Below are 10,512 nucleotides of genomic sequence, written 5' to 3'. Positions count from 1 at the left end.
GTGGTCATAGTCGGATTTCGGCCATTTTTTATACCAATACAAAGTGAGTTCAGATAATTACGTGAACTGAGTTTTGTAAAGATATATCGATTTTTGCTCAAGTTATCGTGTTAGCGGCCGAGCGGAAGGACAGACGGTCGACTGTGTATAAAAACTGGGCGTGGCTTCAACCGATTTCGCCCTTTTTCACAGAAAACCGTTATCGTCCTAGAATCTATGCCCCTACCAAATTTCACAAGGATTGGTAAATTTTTGTTCGACTTATGGCATTAAAAGTATCCTAGACAAATTAAATGATAAAGGGCGGAGCCACGCCCATTTTGAAAATTTCTTTTATTTTTGTATTTTGTTGCTTCATATCAATACTGGAGTTGAATGTTGACATAATTTACTTATATACTGTAAAGATATTAACTTTTTTTTTTAATTTGAGTTAAAAAAAAATTTTTTTTAAGTGGGCGTGGTCGTTCTCTGATTTTGCTAATTTTTATTAAGCATGCATATAGAAATAGCAGTAACGTTCCTGCCAAATTTCATCATGATATCTTCAATGACTGCCAAATTACAGCTTGCATAACTTCTAAATTACCTTCTTTTAAAAGTGGGCGGTGCCACGCCCATTGTCCAAAATTTTACAAATTTTCTATTCTGCGTCATACGTTCAACTCACCTACCAAGTTTCATCGCTTTATCCGTCTTTGGTAATGAATTATCGCACTTTTTCGATTTTTCGAAATTTTCGATATCGAAAAAGTGGACGTGGTTATAGTCCGATATCGTTCATTTTAAATAGCTCAAGTTATCGTGTTAACGGACGGACGGACGGACATGGCTCAATCAAATTTTTTTTCGATACTGATGATTTTGATATATGGAAGTCTATATCTATCTCGATTCCTTTATACCTGTACAACCAACCGTTATCCAATCAAAGTTAATATACTCTGTGAGCTCTGCTCAACTGAGTATAATGACGTAAAAATTGCCCATAAAACAGCTGATCTTTTGTTTACATGCGCAATGCGCAATCTTGTGTGTGTGATTTGTGGTTCTGAATATAGTCAATGCTTAACAATTCGCACACTTGAATATTCATTTTGCATTCATGGGAAGTGTTGTGTTTTAAAATAACGTTTGAAAAATGAACATATAGATTATTGAATTCGAATTAAATGTTTCAAATTTCGCACACCTAAATATTCAATTTGCAAGGCATGTGTTGTGTTTTAAAATAACGTTTGGAAAATGAATCCATAAAATATTGAATTCATATTAAACACAGTAAACGTATTAATTGTTAACTTGTTTCATAAAACTATTTGTTATAAATAAATGAGTTTAAAAAATCAAATTCTATCTAAAAATTATTCCGCCGAATGAGCAACCCATACAAATATATAGGTGTTTCTTATTTTTCAAATGTCCCGGCAAATTTTTAAAAATCCCGGGAATTTGGCTCAAATTTTAGGTTTATCCCGGGAACCCGAAATAAAGAGGGGAATATTTTGAATAAGGTGCCACGATTTTCCAACTTTTTTTTCGACGGGTGGCGAGGGATCTAAAAATCACAAAATTATCAGCCGCAACTCTAGGAAACTCTTAGTTTATGGAATATAAGCTTTTTAATTTCCAAATTTAGTAAAATTTCAACTTAAGTCCTGCACTTAAAATTCGGGTCGCACATGTCGATAGCGGTATCAATAGACGCGTATTTTCGTCAAGATTCAGAATTCGGAAGCAGAAAGTATATTTTTATCTCCTTTAAAAGATATTCGCAGAAAACCCGTTGGTAGTATTGTCGCCTTTTTCGTTGTTGCAATTAAACAAAAGAAAACATACGAAGCATTGTTTACTATATAGTTTGGCAGCTTAAGTAAAGGTTATGTTGCGAATAGAGTGGAAGGCAGTGGACTAGGCAGTCGAATGTCATATAATGAAGGAATGGTGTTCGGAGTTTTTTCAAAGTTAAAAAAAAATGATAAAAGCTTTAATATAAATAAAACTATTGTTTTAATAACAACAAACACACCATATATATTCTTTATACATAAATTTGTAAGGATTATCTCACTTTAAAACTTGAATTAAATAATCTAAAGTTTTTTTTTGAAACTGAGTCGAGAACTGTGCGTGTGAATGTGCGAATTTTCACCGATCAGCTGTTAGTTGCGCTACTTGGTAAAATTTACAATGATACGAAGGTTGTGAATAGTGTTGCCAGCTCCGCAACAATATCTTTTTATTTTGGTAGAACATTATAAGGTGGTGGCAAGTATAAATGCAAACAAACATACACTAGCAATGTATTTTGCGCTTCCCAAGGCAGTCGGTTCTATGTACCGGAGCGACTCGGGATTTTCCCCGACCAAGGACTGTCATTTCAGTGTGACCCCATTTAATTTGTTGCGTCCCTCCCACAAATTGTCATCCTCCCAGCAGCTCCTTGCAGCAGGGCTGCTCCATATTTTCTTACTCCGGGAAGTCATCGAATCCAATCCGGGTCCGTCTCCTGACCCTGGTCCTGAGAAATGGTTTTGCTGCATCTGCCGGAAAAGAATCTTTTTAGGACGGTCATACTCTGTTCAGTGTGTCTCGTGTAAGGGATGGTTGCATCGTACAGGTTGTTTTGGGCTTGATCCGAAAACCCGACGTCCACATAACTTTTATAAATCTTTTGTGGTTCCTTGCTGTTCACGCCCAAGGGTGTCCCGTAGTCTACGCCTAAGCGCCCCCCCCCCCCCCCAAATACCTTCCAGCAGCCCCGCTGCTCAGCAAGCCACAACAAGTACCCGCTGCTGCTCGCGCCCCACGGCGCCAACAACTCAAACAGCTGCTACCACTCATAACAACTACCTTCGAAGTAGAGTCGGTAGGAATGCTGAGCATCAGCCCTTGCCCCCGTCTTCTCCCCCCCCCCCTCTTTTCCGGCAGCAATCGTGTAGGTCAGGGAAACAGACTCTTAGTCCCTACCTACGTTTGCACCGTTTACCAGCACAGAATATATATGTTTGCGACATCCGCCCAATGCAGCTCCTGCCTTGGGTGGTGCCACTTTCCTAGATGTTCTGGTCTCCGCGACGGCAACCCCCCGACGGGTTGTGAATAGTATCCACTGGGACAATCACCAAGAGCAAATAAACATTAGAGAGCCCACTAATTTCGGTAGATCGGCTGCCATCCATTTCGGGTCATAAGGATATTGCAAGCCAACTAGGGGATGCGGCTGTTCAACGCTTGCTTAAGTGGCTTGAGGGACACCCATTCAAAAGCGTACTGCAGGCGGCCAGCGGAACTAAAATCCATACAGCCTGTCACGTCTAGCTCAATTTTACTCATTCTAGTTTAGAGATGGATTGCCGGCGGAGCTATTCAAATACGGCATCGAGGAGTTGGTAAGGCGCATGCATCAGCTTCTTCGCAAAATATGGGCGGACGAGTGCATGCCCGACGATTGGAATCTAAGTGTTCTTTGCCCAGTCCACAAGAAGGGGGATACTGCAAACTGCACCAACTATCGCGGAATCAGCCTTCTTAATATCGAATATTAGTTCCTGTCAAATGTATTGTGCGTAAGATTGAAGCCCACCGTGAATCAACTGATTGGACCTTATCAGTGCTGCTTCAGACCTGGTAAATCTACCATCGACCAGATTTTCACCATGCGCCAAATCTTGGAAAAAACCTGCGAAAAAAGAATCGGCACACATCACCTCTTCGTGTATTTTAAAGCCGCCTTCGGTAGCACGAAAAGGAGCTGCCTATATGCCGCTATGTCTGAATTTCGTTTCCCCGCAAAACTTATACGGCTGTGCCAAATGACGTTGAGCAACACCATCAGCTCAGTCAGAATTGGGAAGGATCTCTCCGAGCCGTTCGAAACTAAACGAGGTTTGAGAGAGGGTGACCCCCTATCGTGCGATTTCTTTAATTTGATGCTGGAGAAAATTATACTAGCTCCAGAAATTAACCGCTCTGGAATAATATTCAATTAAAGCGTGCAATTACTGGTGTATGCTGCTGACATTGATATCATCGGCTTAAACACCCGCGCTGTTAGTTCTGCTTACTCCAAACTGGAAAAAGAAGCGGTAAAGATGGGTTTGATGGTGAATGAGGACAAAACGAAGTACCTGCTGTCATCGAGCAAAGAGTCAGCGCATATGCGCCTTGGCAACCACGCTACTGTTGGCAGCCATAATTTCGAAGAGTAAAAGACTTCGTTTATTTGGAAACCAGCAACAACAGCAGCTCTGAAAACAGCGAAAAATCACTCTTGCCAATAAATGCTGCTTTGGACTAGGTAGGCAATTGAAAAGTAAAGTCCTCTCTCGGCAAACGAAAATTATATTCTACAAGTCACTTATCGTACCCGTACTGCTGTATCGGGCAGAAGCATGGACCATGACAACAGGAGATGAAGCGGCTCTGGGAGTGTTCGAGAGAAAAGTTCTTCGAAAGATTTATGGACCTCTACGCGTTGACGATGGCGAGTACCGAAGAATATTTAATGATGAGCTGTACGAGCTATACGTAGACATCATAGACACATAGTCCTCTCTACCGGTGTGGGTAAACTTTGGCCCACCGTAAAGTCCCTATCGAATCCGACTAAGCACAAAGACAAAGTTTCCATCGCCTTTGGCGACAAAGTGCTGTCGGATGCGAAAAAATGCGCTAGCGCTTTCTGCCGACAATATATAATGCATCCTAAGGTCGACAAAGATAGACGGAGAGCCAATAGACACGCACATAAACACAAATTCAGCGAGTCACCAATCACCATCACCGCTAAAGAGGTTGAGGACGCCATTGGTCGCGCTAAACCATCCAAAGCAGTGGGCACAGACGGGGTAAGGGTTTCAAATATTTAGCGCATATCTTCAACCTGTCTCTTTCCACCTTTGTCATACTCGAGAAATGGAAAATGGCCAAGGTGGTCCCGCTACTAAAGCCTGGGAAACCAGCTAACATAGGAGAGTCGTATCGTCCGATATCTCTCCTATCGCCAGTAGCAAAGACGCTTGAAGCCATTTTGCTCCCTTATTCAAAAGCTTTTGATACGGTCCACCATGGCTCGTTACTGCAGGACCTGGTAGGGTCTACCCTTCCCCCATGTCTTAAAAGGTGGACCGCAAATTATCTGGGTGGTCGGCAGGCGTCGGTGCAATTTAGAAACGAAACATCAAAACCAAGGAGAATTAAACAAGGGGTGCCACAGGGTGGTGTCCTATCCCAACTTTTGTTTAATTTCTACATATCTAAGCTACCTTCACCACCGGAAGGAGTCATAATCGTTTCCTACGCCGATGACTGCACAATAATCGCCACAGGCCCAGGCCCAAAGATCGATGAGCTATGCGATAAAATAAACGGCTACCTCCCTGATCTCTCCAGTTTTTTCGCCTCGCGAAACCTGGCATTATCACCGACTAAATCTTCCGCGACCTTACTTACAACATGGACGTCCCAAATGTCGACCATTTTGAACATCAACGTCGATGACACTACGCTACCGACTGTCCTACACCCCAAAATCTTGGGTGTGACGTTTGATCAGGATCTACATTTTGGTGAGCACGCAGCCGAAATTGTTCCGAGAATTCAAAATCCTCAAATCCCTCGCTGGCAGTACCTGGGGAAAAGATAAAGAAACGCTCATGACTACATACAAAGCAATTAGACAGCCGATTACGTGCTACGCGTCACCCATATGGTCGCCAAGCCTAAAAATTACCCACTGGAAGAAGCTACAGGCCTTCCAAAATACTGCTCTCAGAATTGCTACGGGCTGTCTTCTTATGTCCCCAGAACACCATCTGCATAATGAGGCGAGAATATCCCCCATCAGCGAGAGAAATGAGATGCTGACCAAAAAGATCCTGTAGAATACCCAGAAACCTGAGCATTCCAACAGACATCTGATTGATGAACCAGCACCGCCTAGGGGCTTAAGGAGTCATCTCCGTAAGCATTTTGAGGAAATACCGCATCTAATAACCCAGCCGTATGAAGCGAAAAAACACAAGCAGGTCCTTTGCCCGGTGAATCCAGTACTTAAAGAAAAGTATCCAAAACTCGCGGAAGAGGAACGCATACTTCCCAGGGAAACGCGTGTCACTCTTGCTCAACTTCGTTCTGGATACTGTAACAGGTTAAACTCTTACCTATCCAGAATCAACCCCGACATACAAAATGTATGCCCCGCTTGCAATGTGTCCACACATGACACCAACCATCTCTTTAATTGTAATGTGGAACCAACGCCTCTAACAGCCCTTTCCTTATGGTCCACCCCTGTTGAAACGGCAAGCGGCAAGTTTCCTTGGACTTTCGTTAGAGGATATTGATGACAATTTGTGATCGGTTGCGGCTGTTAGGTGGGGCGAAGCATTGCTACAACAACAACAACAACATAAATGTATTTTGTTTCTGTAATTCTCTGAATAATTTGAAATTAACGTATTTAATTGGAACAAGTGCAGAATACATACATTTGTCAAAAAAAAAAAAAAATTGGACTTTATAGAGATTTTTATGCTGATTCCAACGGTATATTTCTTTTTTAGTGCAAATCAAAGGTTTGGAGGTAATTCCATATCAAAAGGCGAAATTATGAATTTTTCAAATCAAAATATCTCCGAAACTAGTGGATGGATTTCAAAAATTACAAAATCGAAAAATAACTTGTAAAAATACCTTTCATGTGATGTATATATATCTTTAACTTTTCTAGTCTTTATTTACCAAAAATTGGAAAAAGCTCTTTTTTGCATTCGTGAACGAGCTGATATTACCTTATAACTCTTATATTTATTGTTATGTTAGCCCATCCAACACCGGCTGCGCCATGCACAGTAATTCTGCGTAGAACACCTTTCTGCATAGGCTGCCTTCGGCCGCGCTTATAAAAAATAACCGTGGGCTACGCCATGCCAAGTCCGGGTGTGTGGTATCCTTCTGGGATGTCCATAGTGTACCTATACCAAGTGTGTCAACTAAGCGATAAACGTCAAAAGTACAAACAGCCTCGCTCACCTGATGCAAATCTCAGGTCTAGAGTTGCATTTTTGGTACGTAAGAGTACTTCAAGCTGAGTTGCATTTAATAGTTTAATAAAACTTTGTAGTATTTACAGATGTAATAGTTGCATATATTTCTGCGGAAATAAGAATACTAGATTTGTAGCCTGCAACAATGCGGAAACATACGGAAAGCAAAATTTATTTAAATTAGAGTCAAAATATAAAGCGCCACACGTGTAACATGGAAAAATTTCACTTCTAAGGCTGTTTACACAAATGCATAAGGGCAAAATTATATAAAACGTTTTGGTCACTGCAAATGCATATATGACAATACTTTATTTTTGCTTGGATTTCAAGCTAAAAAAACTAACGAAACTTTATCGGAACTTCAAAACACAAAAAAAAATTCTATCATGAAAAAGCGAGGCCACTATTCCCCCATAATTAGCGAGTTTGTCATGTTTTTGTTTATGTTTTACATTTTATTTTTACATTAACATTTTTAACAATAAAACAATGCAAATAACACGCGCAAATTATTTCTTTCTCTAATGGTTCACTTTTTTCACAAGAAACTTGATTCTAATTGTGTTTTTATGCACCAAATTTTCAAACTAAAAAAAAAGCATTTATGTAAATTTTTCGATACTTCGCCCGACAGATGAATTAATGAATGCAACACAACCAAAGCGTCCGTAATTTGAAAAACTCTACGTTTTCTCTGCTTTTTACAATTAAAGGAGTAACCCTCCGTAATAAATTAAACTTTTAATGAAAATCAATAACTCTGAACTGAACACTTTTCGCCATGATATAAAATTAAAATGCTGTGGAACAGGAGCAACACTTTTGTGACTACATAAACCCAGTTTCAATCTTTTACGTCTCTGCACAGAACCCTAATTGACCTTTTTCAACCGAAACAACAATGGCAACCCAGATTTTCCCGTTATGCCCACTTAAGCGAGTGCCTGTCAGAAAGAAGTCAACACACTTGTACTTGTACACTATGGCGATGTCCTTCTGCGTAGTACACCCTTCTGCAGACGAGAAGAGAAGAGAAGAGAAGAGAAGAGAAGAGAAGAGAAGAGAAGAGAAGAGAAGAGAAGAGAAGAGAAGAGAAAAGAAGAGAAGATAAGAGAAAGGAAGAGAAATTCATTTTTAGTGACAATTCAATCAATACAGTGAGTGAATCAATTAATTGCAAGCAGTTTTACGCATACAACTGAATCTGATTATAAACTCGAGCAATGCCAACACCCGAAATAATATTAGATTACAAATTATTCAAAGTTTTACAAAAATTAAATACATTGATATACTAGGTTCAAACACACACCAAATTGGCAATTTATACCATTTGGGCAATTTATTACGCAATTTGTCATGTAATAAATTGTAATAATAAATTGCCAATTTAAAAAAAAATGCGTAATAAATTGTTTCAAACTGCAAATGCAACATTGTAAAGTGTGTTTATTGAGTATATTTAAACGTCAATTACGCATGGCTGAACTATATTGTTGGCGCATCTCATCAGCTGATTTTATGTCTTTCATTTCACTGGAGTAGGGATTGTCAAAAGAAGATGGCAAACTCAAAATGAAACCAAAACATTGAACACATTTTCTTACAATGCACTAAAATTTCAAAGTGTTATGTTTTCAGTCCATTCCATTCGCCTAATATCATCACGCACATTTTGACAGTCTTAACAAAGATATGTTGTTACTGTACAGATGAGCCAACCAGCTATCAAATTACTATTGTATAAGCTAAATAAAGTTGTATGAACACCACTCAATTTAAATCGAAATTGCCTCAATTTATTTTTCTGTTTGAACATAGTAATAGTGTATGTTTGTTTGCATTTATGTCGACGTGCCCCTACCTTATAATGTTCTACCAAGATAAAAAGACATTGTTGCGGAGCTGGCAATACTGTTCACCACCTTCATATGTTTTCGTTTGTTTAATTGCAACAACGAAAAAAGCGACAATAGTACCGACCGGTTATCCGCGAATAATTTTTAAACGAGATAAAAAATATATTTTATGCTTTCGGATTCTGAATCTTGACGCAAATACGCTATCGACATATGCAACCCGAATTTTAAGTGCAGGACTTAAGTTGAAATTTTACTAAATTTGAAAATTAAAAAGCTTATATTTCATAAACTAAGAGTGTCCTAGAGCTGCGGATCCCATTTTGATGATTTTTAGGACCCCCTCTACCCCTACAAATCAACAAAAGTTTGAAACTCGTGGCACCTCATATAAAATCCAACCCAATAAAGATCTTGCAACCCTAATAGATATATAAATTGATTTTCATTTCATATCAGCTTATTATTATTATGTATGTACAAATTTAAGCGTGTTGACAAGTTAGAGCAAAATAAATGGTTAAGAATGCATACATACATCTCTTGAAAATTACTCTTTCGTTAAAAATTTTAAACATTTCGTTACTTTTCACAGATTTTCTTATTAAAATTTGTATATAATTTGTAAACCAATTGCAAAGGTTCTCAGTGAGCTTTTCTGAAAGGAAAAGAAAAACAAGTAAAGGGGAGCAACGGAAAGGCAAGAACGGGAAGCGAAAGAAAAGAAAGGAAAGGAAATAAACTGAGAAAGAGATTGAGTTAGATGAAAATAGAGAGATATGGATAGATGAAGCATGTGAGTGGGGCAGGGAGAAAAGGAGGAAGGGAAAAGGCGGAAAGGGAGAAATAAACGCAGAGAGAGGAGTGAGTAAAAGAATAGAGAAAACGGAAGGGAGACGGAGGGAAAGTTAGAGGTAAAACATTCCTAAAAGTTATGCAGATAGAGTAAAGTTGGGACAGAGCAACGTCTGCCGGGTCTTCTAGTATTGCTTTAAAAATATACTTGCAATAGGGCAATGTTCTCAGTCTAGAAAGCGTAGAAAAAACGTAAAAAATTGTCCGCGTTTTCTAGGAATCGTATTATACGTAGAAAATATTGAACGTTTTCTGGACCAAATATACAACACTCAAAGCATTCTCCTACTTCCACAATTAATATCCTTTCCATCTGATTCCGCATTAATGTATATATTGTGCATTTAAAAAGTGTCCAAAGCTGCCGCGTACAGGAAATTGCTTTTTAAATTGAAATTTCACTCTCAGCATTCTTGTCACTTTTATAAATTTTCTATTCAAATATAAATGGGTTTGGGTATGGAAAACGTGGATAATGTTTCACAAATTTATGTTGTTGTTGGGCGTAGACAGCTCTTGACAGTAAAATGAAAAACTTTCTACTATTTCTACGGCTTCGAGACTCAGAGAATACCTCTATGGATTTGAGTATAGAAAATAGAGACTTGAACCTTTCTAAGGCTTCTAGACAAAGAGAATGCCGCCATGGCTTCGAAAAAATGTTTCACAAATGTATTTTTAGAAAAATCTCGGCAGTAAAATGGAAAACTTTCTACGTTTTCTGTGGATTCTAGACAGAGAGAATA

Source organism: Eurosta solidaginis, chromosome 2 (assembly GCF_040869045.1).
Source record: "Eurosta solidaginis isolate ZX-2024a chromosome 2, ASM4086904v1, whole genome shotgun sequence".
NCBI classification, from domain to species: Eukaryota; Metazoa; Arthropoda; class Insecta; order Diptera; family Tephritidae; genus Eurosta; species Eurosta solidaginis.
This window is presented reverse-complemented; position numbering follows the sequence as displayed.